The 15393-nt window shown below is 40.3% G+C and overlaps 1 protein-coding gene and 1 long non-coding RNA gene across 4 annotated transcripts in view; one reads left to right on the top strand and one right to left on the bottom strand.

Annotated features, from left to right (window-relative positions):
• The window catches only part of NOL4 (nucleolar protein 4), a 115029-nt gene that overhangs the window by 61127 nt on the left and 38509 nt on the right, over positions 1-15393 (top strand). The window lies entirely within an intron of this gene.
• Positions 1612-5492, bottom strand: LOC310848719. The gene is made up of 2 exons (XR_014566538.1): positions 4889-5492; positions 1612-4361 (listed from the first exon to the last, which is right to left on the bottom strand). It is a non-coding gene; the product is annotated as an uncharacterized lncRNA (long non-coding RNA).

Genomic DNA, 15393 nt, shown 5'->3' on the forward strand with positions numbered 1-15393 from the left:
ATTGTGTATTAGAGGCAGAGACTATTCAAATAATAGCCTCCCCCCCAATTGTCCTCCATTTCAGGAAGGGGCAAAAAATATTCTCAGATTTTCACTCCAGAAAAATCTCTTTTGAGAAATTTTGGGTCAGTTCTGAATTCTCATTTTTCACATCTGTAGCTTTGGTGATGTTCTAGAAATTCGGCTCTTAGGAAATGACTTTATGACAACTAATGCTAGTGTAGAGCTATTTCAGAAGATACATCAACATAAGTAATTATTGAAATGATCTTTCGATATGATATTTCTGAATGAGTTGTTCCTTTTCTTTGTAAACTTAGCAGCCTTTCCTACATAAAATAGTAAAAAGATAGAAATCAACATTTATATTAATAGCCACTAGAGGTCTGCTGATATCAAAACTTAGGCAATGTGAATTTATTTCTGCAAAGTGAACTCTGTCTAAAGTATTTTATACATATTTTTGTTCCCCCGCCCTTAGCATTACTCATAATCAGAGGTGTTAACAAGGATTTGTTTTTTTTGATAAGTTGACTAATTTAAGGTGTAGACTTTTATTTCAACTTTTGCTTCTCTGTGAATTAGAACATATGGGTCCTTTCCCTTTCTCATACTGATGTTTGTGGCAATGCTTATATTCCATCACTAGGTGCCATTATAATGCTATTTGATTTGGTTCAAAATTTGCCTCCTCAAACACAAGCCCTGTGCAGACATTATGATGAATGTGTGTGTAGACAGGGGTGGAAGAGATAGCACAGGCGGTTTCTGCTTCAGACATTCACACATACAGTTTAATGTCTGCCTACAACCTACATGTGTACAAGTACACATGCATAGGACTCTTTCCTAACATACACACCATTCTGTGTTTTCAAAATTCCTGATCATGTGGCTATAACCCTGTTTGCAAATAGGTGTATGAGAGATAATTCTCCAGCTTGGATTTTCAGGGCTTGTAAAGTTCATTTCTTCTTTGAGACAGTTTTTACATACCCCTGAAGTTATTATAACAGCATCTCTACTTTTATGCAAGTGTTAGAATGAACCTGTAAAGAGATCTGACAGGCTTCTACACTAGGCACACTTCATAGGCTAGATACACTAGAGACACTTTGTGCTTGTGCTTTATGTGCACATAAAAGGTAAAGGTAAAGGACCCTGGACAGTTAAGTCCAGTCGCGAACGACTCTGGGGTTGCGGTGCTCATCTCACTTTACTGGCCAAGGGAGCCAATGTTTGTCTGCAGACAGTTTTTCCGGGTCATGTGGCCAGCATGACCAAGTCACTTCTGGTAAAACCAGAGCAGCGCACGGAAATGCTGTTTACCATCCCACCGGAGCGGTACCTATTTATCTTTTTTTTTTTAAGAATAATTTTTTATTAACCGACCAATCAAATCAAACCAAATTACATAAATTCCAAATTACACAGCATAAATACAATGGCCTCCTGTGAACTCAAGAAGGAAGCCAATGACCCTGGATTCTAGCAGGTTAGCAGGGCTCAAGGAATAATGCAGAAATCTCTGTTGGTTTTGTTTGCACTAAGTTCCTCGAGAAACCAAGACAAAGAAACGTTAGGGCTATAAAAGAAGTGACAACACAGTTATCACACTTTGCTGTAATACTGAGTATTGGCCATAGCCTATTAACATAATTTTATTTAAAACATTTCCCCACTACTATGATAGCTTAATAACATGTTTGTAGAACTGTGGAATATTCCAACTTGATTGAGTGCCCCACATTATATTGTTCCTATTATGTTAAAGGATGGCAAGGTTAAGACGGTATGATTACTGTCCTCCAGGACGTTAATGAAGAGAGGGAATATTTTCACTCGAGCCAATTTCAGAGAGTGATATATTACCTAAATGTATTTTCATGTAGATTCTTGAGAACACCACCTATTACACTATTATATACTTTTACTATACCATTAAATAGCAATTTTCATGTAAAATTTTGGACAAGTTTGATGTAAAATTTTGGATAATTGATAGCATATTTTCTGTAAATCAAAATTGCACTGATTTTCTCACTTTTAGTTCCGCTTGAGGTGCCATTCAGCTTTCATATGACAATTCTCTATATCTGAAGCAAAGGCCAGATGGAACACTTCCACTGATGTTACTTTATAAAAGATAGTGAAAGTGAGCTATATCCAGCAGATTATATCTAGCTATGTCTTTTTCTATTATATTTGTGAAAACAGCACCACACCTGACTTATTCTTTAATTTCAACTATTTATTGCTTTCAACTTACTGATAAAAACCCATAGCAGAATACCTGGCTGAAGGTTCCAGCTTAATGCAGAACTGACCCTGGCTAGTAGTCCATCTTGGCCCATGATTTTTTTGCCCCGTGAGGGGATAATGCTACAAAAATAAAACTGTTTCTTGCTGTTCACTCACATGACCTGTAGCAACCTGGGGACTCTTAGGATTGGCTCTTAAAGAGTCTGTACCATTCTCCTTCTATAGATATTATACTGAAGTAAAAATTCAAAGGAGCTGAGGGCATGCTACAACTTTAATTGTGTTGTTGTTCAGTTGTAAGCAGAAGTGGGCAGCCTGTGTTTTTCCACGTTCTGTTGTTTTTCCAGCTCCCATCAGTCCTAGCCAACATGGCCAATGGTCAGGAATGATTTTCTTACAGTTTAAAAAAATTGCCAACTCTTTCATTATCCCAATATTACTATTGCCACAAATACTTATTTTAATATACTTACACTCAAGGACAGGTGATTGGCAGGTGCATTTGCTAAATTCTGCTTATTATGCCCTCTAACACCACCCAGATTTTTTTTTTTTTACACAGCCAGGTGTTCAGAAACCTGCTGTGTTATTCCAAGGCCTGCACTTTTTCCTCACTTAAATTTTTCACCATCTTTCTTCCCATTTTCCTGTTCACTCAGTGGGAAAGTCTCTGAAGTATTCTCATGCTGGCTAGGCAATTTACTGCAAAGTTTCAGATAGGATACAAAATTGAAGCTCTCAGCAAATGTTTCCTCCTGTTCCAGGTAGCTACATTCTGAGGATTTGCTGAGCTAGGATTAATAGTTGCCTCCATCTTGCCAATATTCTTTCTGGGTATTTAATCATTTGTAAAAACAAAAGCAACTTTTGGATTTATATTAATTATACAGTATCGTATCGGGATAAATAATCTAATCCAATGGATAATGTTAGTTAGGAGATTCACTCAAGTGATTTCATCTTCTCTCAAGTTGAATAAAACCATCTATTTCCCCCAGCTATCTACAGTCAAGCCTGAAATGTCAAGCATTAGACAAATAGGCAAACCAAATGTAGGCTCTGGCATCTTTCTCAGGACTTTAAGTCTCTCTCTTTTCAGCTCTCTGTCATAAATTTTTCACCCCACACCATCAATGAAGAGTTATTTCTGTTTGAATTGTCTCTGGCCTTTCAAAGCTGCTTATAAATGCAGCTTTTGCATTAGAGACAGCCCTGTGGCATGGGATACCAGTAACAGTGGGACCCCAGTTTTCCAACTGCTCTGTCACAAGTTGCTGCAAATAAACTAATTTGCTAATGGAGAATGCACTTTCACTGATAGCATTTCTGAAGTCCTTAACTGATCCACAACACATGGCCAGTAAACACAGCAGTAATACAATCTTCTGTTCATCAGTCATATATACAAACATATTGGCCACAGAAAACTAGCATCACTTCCTGGCAAATATTTATCAAGGGATTCTTTGAGGGATAACTGCAGCCTCATTTAAAGGGGGAGATATGCAAATGAAAAATGCTACTATCTTCTTTGCAGTTGTTTTCTGCCCAGTTTTTAATTTTACATTATCTTTCTAGAACACTAAATGATACATTCCACTATGAATTTATTTTAGTAGACAATAGAAAGTAAAGTTACACTCACAGCTCAATCCTAAGCATGTATCCTCAAAATGCAGGTATAGTATTGCACAGTCACCACTGTAATTTTTAGTGGGACTTACTCACCCATTGGTCCACTACATGGGTGTTGGTCTATTACATTTTGCTTCCTGAGGTAAATGATAAGATGTCCACCCCATCCCCCACCCCACTCCAGTTGCAGAGCTGGCTAAATCATGAGTTGAACCTCACTTCAACAGTAGTAACAGGGTAGCAACCTCCACTGCATCTGAAGCAGCAGGCTAGTTTAAGGGGACCAGGACAGTTTGCAAAGTCTACCCAGGTCTGTCCTCCAAGCAGAGAAGCCACAGAAATTGCCAGCAATTTCCACCTGGCCTGGAACAGGGCCCTGACTCACTCCATCCACAAAAAGGCTGCTAAGGAGACCAGATACCACCTTGCTCTGAGTCCTGGAGGACCTGCTCTCTGCCTTCCATCTGAAAGACAAATAAAAAACAGAGAAGTGAGTGATCAAATATATAGAGTACAGCTTGATTACACAGGCAACCTGATAGGAAAAGGACATGCTATGAATTGAATTGGTTTTTTTAAAGGATTATTATTTTGTCTCTTTTTTGAGAGAGGAAGATGGAGAGCTGTAGGTCAGCCTTGTTTTGGGGTAAATGAAGTAACGTAACAAGAAATGCAAAGGAGTGGATGGATTTCATTATTTTTACTTTGTTTTCCTTTGTATTTTCAGGATATCCAAACTAAATATTTAGACAGTGGAGGCAGGTGGCGGGAGGGGGAGAGGGGGGAGTAATATTCTGTTTAAAATGTTAGCGTTTGTCCTGAACCCATGAAATATAAATCAATATTTTGTTAGCCACCTTGAATATGGTATTTCAGAACAGTGGGGTAAAATACACCAAATAAACTAATAAATGGCCCTGTGTCTTTTCCTGTGCTGAAAAGGGGGCTTGGCAATCTTGATGGGATTTGCTATCTGGAGCAGAATTCCTACCTGTTCCAAAAGATTTCTACAGACCTTGTTGCACAGTGTTATATCAAAATTAACCGACCTCATAGTCAGTGAAGATAACTGATGTTTCAGTCTGCACATGCTCAGCAGTTTCATTGTTACATAACAACAACTCTCGTTGCCATAACAACAACCAAGCTCACAATGTTCACCTTATATTGTCAATAAGACAGGGAGCAGCTTTCCCACTTTTGACTACAATAAAGCTCAGAAAAGTTGTTTCCATAAATCACGGATACCAGATCAGGGAAAACCACAATAGGCCTTGTGCTTGTATTATAAATGGATTCCCAGTGTTTTTCTCTTTGTCTGCCTTAAGTTCCAACAAGGTTTTCAACTGATAGCATCAGCACAAACATTCTGATGCTACAAAAAACTACATGGCACTCTTTTCCTGTTTCTCCCCCCTTCAAACTGCTGTACCATTTAACATACAAAAGGGGAAAGCAGGTGGTGTTTCTGCCAAACTATAACCTAATTATAACCAGCAGGCCAAGAGGGAGTTCAGTATCTGTGTTGGTTGAGGCAGGGGGAAGAAAGGAGACCCTGTTGTGTGGAAAAGGACAGAGTAAACAATAAGGAGATATTAAGAGACTCGAGACTGTACTGAGCCTTGAGGGAACAAGCAGAGGTCTTCAGAAATGCTGAGTAGTTGACAGATGACTTCTGGAAGGGCAATGCTCAGTGGAGGTCACCCTCAGCCTTCCCTGCTGCCCCTCCCTTCTGAAACGTTATCCTAGTTGTTGGGAGGGAAGGTGTGGAGAAATTCAGTAGTGACAGAAAAATCTTTAAGCCAGGTACAGTGGTACCTCGGGTTACAGACGCCTCAGGTTACAGACTCCGCTAATCCAGAAATAGTACCTCAGGTTAAGAACTTTGCTTCAGGATGAGAACGGAAATCATGCTCTGGCGGCGTGGTGGCAGCAGGAGGCCCCATTAGCTAAAGTGGTACCTCAGGTTAAGAACAGTTTCAGGTTGAGAACGGTCCTCCAGAACGAATTAAGTTCTTAATGCGAGGTATCACTGTATATTGTTGGTGATGTGGTCGAGGCTGCAAAATGGAAATCCCAGTGCCTCCTGGTTGAATCTATTAACCAGAAAGCCATTCAAAACTTCACTTCCCAGATTCACTGGCATCAATAAACACCCTGCAGCAGTGGCAAGGAGCACTGGCACCAGGGTGAGCCATTGTAGTACAAGTCAGGCCCAAATTTTGTGAGAGATGGGTTCAATTTTTTGCTTATTGTTTTCTGATGCACACAGCCCAATTAACATTTAACCGTACTAGACTATGGGGACTTTATTGGGAAGTTCACAGGTATTGGGACATTCCTTAATGGCACCCTAAATTGGTCACCTGAGATGGCCTCTTCAGCCTACTCTACGGAAGGCTCAGACCTGTGCTCAGTAATATTCCTTGTATTGCATTCTCGAACACCAAGACAGCAAAAATCTGGAACTTTACATCAGAGCTTCCAGTTAGAAGCCTATGTGTAAAATAGTGCCTTGTGAGGGGAATCTATTTAGCAAATAAATTCTCCTATGCTTTTGAATTCTGGTTCATTGGTTCTAATTGCAGAATCATACGTTGGTTGAAGTTTTGGCCTGTTTCCAATACTACAGAGCACAGGGGTAGAAAAAAAATGCTTAAAAAAATTCCTCATGCTAATTAATTTTTTTAAAAAAACAAATGCAGGTGCTATAGTTGTTTTGTGAATTATACTAATCTCTTTGAGACAAACTCGGGGAATACAATCAAAGCCATTTTTTTTAATGTTGTGTATATGCCTAGCATGCAGGCATGTCAATTCTCAAATTAAGGCAAATCTAAGAGTTTGGCATAATTTTACTGATGATCTATAAAGGCTCTGAGAGGACAAGCTAAGCAGTGTATCCCAAGACAGAGGGATATTTGTGTGTGTGTGTGTGTGTGTGTGTGTGTGTGTGTGTTACACCAGGCCATATATCTGGCAGGCTCCCTGGCATGCCATTCATTCATTCATTCATTCAAGATTCTGCCTTCCTCCATTCTAGAGTTTAGGATGGTGAACAACCAATAGATAAGTGTTCATTTGTTGTTGTAGTTGGTGGCATCTGTCTGTCTCTAGAGACAATGGAGTGTGCCTCTTGGGGTAAAGTCAAATCACTGGAGAATCACAGCACCTGCTGTGACTACAAAGATCAATAACTCATAACTGCTGCCTCCCACATTGTTTTTGCTACACTAGCAGCACCAAAGTGACTTCCCCAGGGTGCAAGCCTGGGCGGTGTGTATGGAGGTCCTGGGTTGCCCAGATGACAAGACCACTCTCTCAGCCTTGATGTGGTCCAAAGGAAAATAGAGCAATACATTTGGCACCAGCTGGGCTGCAGGAGTTGCTGGAAGGAGGCATACAAGACACCAAACAACCATCTCAGGTACTCCACTCTGGATTTGTCTAGGGTACGGATTTTTCCTTGGGGTTAATTCCGGAAGCCTTTCTCATGAATGAGTATAGCCACAAGGCAGTGAAGGTTTAGGATCAGAGTGTTCCTTCTCCCAAATGGGCTACCTTCCCAGGTTGACGAGCCCCATCTGCCCCTCATTTTCCTCAACAGTAACCACCTTCTTGACCCTTGGACACACTATTGGTCTCGGCCACTAAATCTGCCAGACCCTGTCTACACATGCAGGGAAAGTCCCTAACTCACTGAGGGTTTGAGACCCATTGGCTACTCTCACCTGATTTAGCCAACCAGTCAAATACATTTCCCAGGGTGTGACGACTGTTGCACGCTGACAGCTTCTAGGAGCCACAGGTGAGAGCTAAGTGCAAAGTGGGAACCAAAGGTGGACAAACTACCCAAGAAGGAGATGATGTGTCCCCCATCTGAAGTACTACCCCTCCTCCAACCCTCCATAGACCCCTAAGTATTCATACAAAATAACAAAACATTTAAGGTATTAAGTCACAAAATAACAAAACATTTAAGGTATAAAGTTCAGCAACAAGTAAAAGTCACAGAGGGACCTGAATCAAATACAACGTTTGATTTTTGGAACCCCACATTGCTGGGAGCTTATTTTTATTAATAAGGAACACAAACTGTTTCAGTGCTTAACTATGGCGGTCCACACAGACTTGCTGTTTTATTTCCATTATGATCACAGTAGCACGTGCAACATACAATGGAAGACAAGAAAAATTAGCAGCAATTTCAACATTTAGCATTAGGTGCTAGGTGCAATTTCAGTGGGTGCAATTCCAGCGGGATCGTGCATGATTTACACTTCTGTTTCCTAATCTCATGCAAAGTAGGATCATGCAGAATCCCTTTCATAGACAGAACATGCTATCTTGTCAAGGTGGATATAAACATGTTCCCTTCCATCACAGGCACAAATCCCAGAAGCAATCTTAGAGGAAGCATCATGCTTCATTAATTACTGCTTTCAGTGAATGCCCAAAGCCAGCCAGAAAGGCAACAAACTCTATGGTCACCCATACTTTAGATGGCTAAAGGCTATTCAAGTCAAATGAAGATGAAAATTCTGTGGAATGTGCTCTGGGAGACAGGAGCACCAGAAAGCAGCTAAGCCATTTTTTAATATTAAACAAGTGAACATAGTAAAATAGTCTAAAAGGCTCTTTATATTTGAAAAAAAAAACAACCCACAAGCAAACAGAACCAGTTTGTTTCTCTGGAAGTTAAGTGTCTGTAACACATACAATATGTGAATGATGTGAATGACTGGATTTCTTTTACCCTTGCTGTTGGAAGGCTCTCTTCACCTTTTTTGGTTTGGCTTATAGTAGCTCATGTAAAAAATGAGGCATTTGTTGGCATTTGCTGACCCTACCTTGAGAAATTTAGTTGCTCAAATGTTGCAGTTATAGCTGTTGAGGTCTTGGTAAGAGGCAAACTCAAAATAGAAGATTATGGAGGAGGCAGATGCTGAAGGACTGGTCTTGGTATGTGTCTTTATTTTTCTTTCACACAGAGAGTCCTTAATTTGGGGATAAGATGTAGAACTGCATAATGGTTTATAAAGTGGCCACATTTCACTCAACATATAGCACACTGAAAAACAACAATTTTCACTGAAGTACTCTCTAATAACCCAGCCATAGTCTTAACTAGTTAATCTCCAAATGACAAAATTCATAGATAATTAGCATCCCAAGCTGTCAGTAAACATGGGAGAATTAAATCCTAGAGGAAGGAGCCCATAGCCCTGGAGGAAGGCTGAGTGCATGTCTCCCTGTCATTTTTTCAGCTCATCCCAGTAGTCCCACTGCTAGAATGTGTTGTCATAGCAACACCATCTCTTGCTTCATGCAGGAAAGATTAGCTCTTACTGTGCAGTGGAGAGAATGTAGGGGAAGTCAAGCTAATCCCTGGGTGCACTGCAAGAAAAAGGTTGGACCTCGCCCGAGGGATGCTGTATCTGCAATGATAGAATTGGCCTGCCACAGACTTTGGTATTTAAGTTGAAGAGCAGAATTCACAGTAAGTGTCAGCTCCTCCTGAGTGGAATATTGAATCAAGATTTTCTAAGTCTTGTTGAAGAATGTCCCATGACCATGCTCAAACAAAATGACACCAGGCACCTGCATCTGAAATACGAATATATCCACTAGTTAAAGTGGCATTTTCAATAGCGATGTAAAGCTTTATTTTATCAACAAGCAAAGGGAAAGCATAAGGTGTATACATGAAAACCTTAGTAATGCTTGCTTAGTAGCTGCAGCGAGCATGTTTTACAAACTGGAGTGAGCATTCAACACACTGAATGCTTCAATATATCTCTTGAACACTTGGAAATTCCTGAAGTTCATGAAGGCTGAGAAGAAAGTGAGAATGCATGTGAAAAGCTATTTGTGTGTACTGAAGCAATTCCCACTTCTCAAAGTGCTGAACATTTCATTTTGAACATGCAAGTTTATACATTATTTTAGCATTGATTTATTATCTTCCTTGCCATTTTTAAATGAAAAAGGGAGAAAAAAGTACCATAAGATTAAGACAGTGTGACTTATGTAATGTTTTTGTGACATAACGTAAACATTACTGCAGCTCTCCATTATATTAGTGGTAGGATAAAAAGCAAGTATTTTAATAGTTCATTAAAAAAAATATGACTGGTTGGTTGGTTGGTTGGTTGGTTGGTTGGTTGGTTTTCTGATCTACCCTTCACCATAAGGTCCCAGGGCAGGTTACAGAACCTTCATTTTAGTTTAAAAAACCAAATAAAGCCACTAGTTCCCACATTAACAATTTCCTAGTATGTCATTTTAAAAATAAATTCAGCTCAGTCTAGGCTAAAGAGGTGCCTTATGTTTATCTGGTTTTTGTTGCTATTCCCAGAAACAGTTTTAGTATTTTGGCATTCTGCCATAAACCTTATAGCAAGCTCTGAAATCAATACCCCGCCCCCTATTTTTCTAAAAAAGATGGGTGTAAACCACTAAGCATTATCCAAGGTTATGGCACAAACTGCCTTGAAAAAAAGAAATGTTTTGTGGATTATCATGGGGTGTGTGTATTTTGAATTGAAATATTTATGAGCAATACGAGAGACATGAAGGATTTAAAATACAACATCTGGATTATGAGCTGATTTTTGTTTGTAGTGAAAAACACTAATTGTTGCAATGTACATTATATGGAATTTAAATTCTGCTATAATAGTAAATGAAGATTTAAGCAAGATTGCATGTTTCTTTTTACATGCATTACGAATAATTTACAATATTTATTAGATTCCTTCTATTGAAGGCTAATATTGGCAGTATTAATTAGAATACCAGTTTAAATTTCTAAAACGTATTTTGAAGCAGTAAACACATCCCATTTCCATGCAAACAAATTGCACGTGTTCTGCTGATACATTGTCAAGATGCAGTTTGACCCTTGCAGAGAAAGGATCCAATGGTGAATGTTTAAAAGCTTAAGAACTCTTTCAAAGGAAATTAGGCACTGCCATCAATATGTTCCAATAGATGTTCTTTTCTCTGCCTTATGTAATTCACAGAACACAAATGACATAGATAAACATAGGAGGAAGCATTTTCCCCCTTCTGCCAGCAGTCACATGCCCATTCAATAGTTGTTTTTGAATAAATAACCTTGTCAAGGTTAGTATTCTATTAAATAGAATGTTCTTTCATCAAGGTGGAAAGAATCTAGAATAGTGGCTTATAATGAAAAAAAAGTGAATTTAATAATTTGACTGCAATGAACACATATTCCTTTTGTAAAGCAAATACTTGCGACTATCTGCTGGTTCTTTTAATTGAAGGCAGAGTGATTTCGAGAGCTGGCATTTGCAATGTCAGTTCCAGGTTCTGGAACGTTCCATGAGACCCTCAGCGCAGCAGGTCTAGGGTACTTTTGCCAAGAGGCAGGGCTGGCTGACTCATCAGGCAAAGTGAGGCAACCTCCAGTGGGATCCACGGGGACAGCAGATCCAGCCCCCAAGAAATGCTACTGCAGCTATGGTGATTACCCTCCAACTTTTCTCTGATGAATATAGGGACGTCACATTCCTTAATGATAATTTTACTATTTATACCCTGCACATCTTATTGGGTTGCTCCAGCACTCTGGGCAGCTTCCAACATATATAAAAACATAATTGTCAGAGCTGCCTCTAGGTCCCAGCTCACAGAGGACCAACGCTAGGCTGTCGTAATGTACAAAAGTCTTTATTGAAGTTCAGTTTCCATTTCAAAGCCGCAGCGTGCAGCCCTACGTCTTAAACCCTAGATCGGCGAAGTCCCATCTGAGTCTCCTCCCCTCTGACACCAGTTTAAGATCCTAACCCTGCTCCACCTTTTCCGCTGCTCTCTCCTCCTCTGGGTCCTCCTGCCCGCTGGGGCATTGCCCTTTCTGGACTCTTCCGACGCTGAGTCGCTTAGCTCCTCCCCCTGCCTCCGGCGGGCTTTAGGACCCGGTTCCCAATCCTCATTCTCTGCTGTCCTGCGCTCCTGTACATTTGAACTTGCCTCTCGCGCCAACCCAGTGACCTTTCTCCTAACCGTTACACTACTTCTGTCACTGCTTCCCTCTTCCGGGATACTGGCCGGATCTGACCTCCCCTCCGTTGTCTGACTCTCCGATGGAGGCGTGGTCAGCTCTGCCTCGTCTTCTCTCCCTGGTGGGGAATGCACTGGCCCCGATACTTGGGACTCTTCCCCCCCCACTCTGCTCTGGTGGGGAAGCTGGTCCTGATTTCCAACTACTGCTCTGGGAGTCCCTGCTGCCCCCTTGCTCCTGGGGCGTTCCCCTTGGGAACCCCCTACCCCTGGCCACTGGCGCCCCCTTCTGTGAATCTTCCGATTCGCTGGAGAGGCTCATGGAATCCCTCGGGCCACTGTCATCTCCTACGCTCCCCTCGGATTCCTCCCCCTCGCTCTCCATTTCCTCCCCCTCCTGTGCCTCTGCTCCTGAGCCCCTGACAATAATAAAACATTTTTTAAAAATTAAAAACTTCCCTATAGAGTGGTACCTTGGGTTAAGTACTTAATTTGTTCCGGAGGTCCGTTCTTAACCTGAAACTGTTCTTACCTCGGGTTAAGAACTTTGCTTCATGATGAGAACAGAAATTGTGCTCCGGCAGCGCGGCAGCAGCAGGAGGCCCCATTAGCTAAAGTGGTGCTTCAGGTTAAGAACAGTTTCAGGTTAAGAAGGGACCTCCGGAACGAATTAATTTTTAACCTGAGGTACCGCTGTACAGCAATGGGTCAGAACATAGCCAAAACACTTGCATGCACTTATCTTCCTTCTCCTCAATCCTCAAATGTGCCCATTGTTCACATTGCCACCACAGACAAACTTTTGTGTTTTTGAGAGCTGAAGTGTTTGTTTCAATATTTTGTAACTTGGCCAAACACATCTAGCTTTTATTTGGTATTCTTATTCAGATTTCTTTTTTAAAGTCACTATTAAGATTCTACTCTACATGAGCAAGAAATTTGTTAACCATATTAAAGTATCATTTATGTTGTCACATATTACACAACAGCATACATAACAGTTGCAGCTCAGGTACATTAACAGGCAAAACTTACTTGAAGTAAATAGTGAAATGTGCTTTCAATCCAAACTGTCATGTGAAATATACATTCCCATTTGTCATATAAAATAGATTGTAACATGCAGCTACAGGTTCTACGACTATTTTTGAATTGAGGCCAATGAATGGTAAATACTCATTGTTTGAATGGAATGAATGGAATGAACAAGAGCTGTTTCAGCAAATTGGGGGACAGGGATAGGTGAAACTGTGAATTTCTAGAATGTGAGTATGAGATAGGGGTAGGGATTGGTTTACCTTGTGATTGAGGGTTTCTTTCCCCATTTTTTCCCTTTGGCAGTCCCCCCCCCCTCCAATTAAAACAAACTCTCCTTCCAACCTCTTACTAGCTCATATTCTCTCAGAACCAGGCTGGAGAGATATCCTTGTCACCCGCTGCAACTATGAGTTTTTTGGGGAGGGGAAACTAACATAAAAAGATGGGGGAAAGACCAATCAGCCTCTCCATAAAACTGTAGGGTAAGTCAGCCTCCTCTAAAATTTCTTAGAAATTCATGCACTGCACTTAAAAGCTACAGAAACCACTCTTCCATGAGCAGGCAAAGGTATTTTGCAAACTGGGGGAGGGGGAGAAAGCACAGCTTTAGAACGTCTCATAAGAACAAAACAAAAGCCAGACTATGTCATATGTTCTTAATTGGTGATTCATTTTTATTCTTATTACGCAATTCTTTATACTAAAATTAGTACAGGAAGCAAAGTTAGCTCAGCAAAAGTACGGTTCTGGTTTGAATAATTGCTTGATTTCAGAATCTTAACAAGAGCCTGCTTTTTGAAATTAAAACCAATAAAATGAGAGAACCTAAAATCAAGTGGTGTGAATTCCATGCATGTGCCATCTTTTCTCACTCATTCTTACTCTGTTCCACATTATCCTGGTTGCTTAGGACTTTGGCAAACTTTTTAAATTCATTTGTATAATCCACCCAGATTTCACGTGCATGTTTTCTATATGAAGGTTATAATTAGTGTAATGTTAACATAATCCAGGCTATATAGGACGTTTTATACCTGAATGTTAGGAACCAGCATATCCCCAATAACTGCTATCTGCTGGTGTCCCTATAGAAACAGCCTTAAATGTTTCTATATTGTGTAGTTAGAAACTGAGTCATGATTTTTAGTTTTAGGGTTTTATAAATGTTGCTGTTAGCATAAAGGGAGTCGGAGACTCTTAATCTCAGAGTTGTGGGTTTGAGCCCCATGCTGGGCAAATGATTCCTGCATTGCAGGGGGGTTGGACTAGATGACCATTGGGATCCCTTCCAATTCTGTGATAGAACCTTGTCAAAACAATCCCAATGCATTTTCATCACGATTCTTTTAAAAGCAACAAAGTGTTCCTAATTTTGTGTCGGGACAGTTTGTAAACTACTTTTGCTTTTTGGTCAATAACCAAGCAATTAATAGCATAAATACTATTGATATTACAAAGCAATGTGAAAAATATTGGAAGGCTAACTATGGCCAGCATATTGACTTTACATTTTATTTCAGCAGCACAAACAATTCATTAATTGTTAGGAAAACCATATTAAACATATTGATAAAACTCAGAATTCCCTGTTAAGCTCACAATAATCCTCATAGCCCCAATCTTATCACTGGACCATTCTATTTTCTGTCATAGTAATTCACTTCCTCCACTACTCCCCCTTTCATTTTCTCACTGGCTCATCACTGGGCTTAGCAACGCAGAATTCCTTTCTTACTTACCTCTTTGGCTTCCCTTGCAACCCCTCCTCTTTCTGTACTATTTTCTCACCCTCTCCCTCACTTGTAAATCCCCGTTCTGTCCTTCAGTCTATTTCCATGTCTGACCCTCTAGCATCCCACCTTTTATGCAGCTGCTGTGATTATTGCTGTAACCGTCCTAATGCTGTCCTGACACTTCTGGTCTGGTTGGATTTTTTTTATTTGATTGACCTGGGAAAGGATTGACATGAGAGGCAGAAGTAACTTGCACTTCCTTTTCATACCATGTTTATTTACAGCAATGTCTTCAGAACAAAAAAAACGTTTAAAGGACACAATTTAGTTTAAAATAATATAGTTTTCCATTTCAACCAAACAGGGAAACTATAGTGGAAAACTTTGTGACAAGCCTGGGCATTAAGTCATGATTTGCTGTTGGTTTAAATACTGTAGTCTGCTTTGCTCCAAAGCTGTTAACCCTGGGTTCCCCAGTATGGATGAAACAGGAGACTATAGTTAATGGAAGACTTCCTGGTTTATTCCTGCCAAGAGGTTTTGTGTGTGGTCAAAAGGTTCATCCATGCTTTGGCCTATTAAGCTGAGCTACGATCATCCAAACTTTCCCAATAGGATGAATATAAAAGTTCCTTCCTTCCAACTGATGGAATGAGCATTATCCTCTAATAGAAGCAGTCTTTCCATTGGAGGAAGT

The sequence above is a fragment of the Podarcis gaigeae genome (genome assembly GCF_964106915.1).
Source record: "Podarcis gaigeae genome assembly, chromosome: 7".
Classification (NCBI taxonomy): domain Eukaryota; kingdom Metazoa; phylum Chordata; class Lepidosauria; order Squamata; family Lacertidae; genus Podarcis; species Podarcis gaigeae.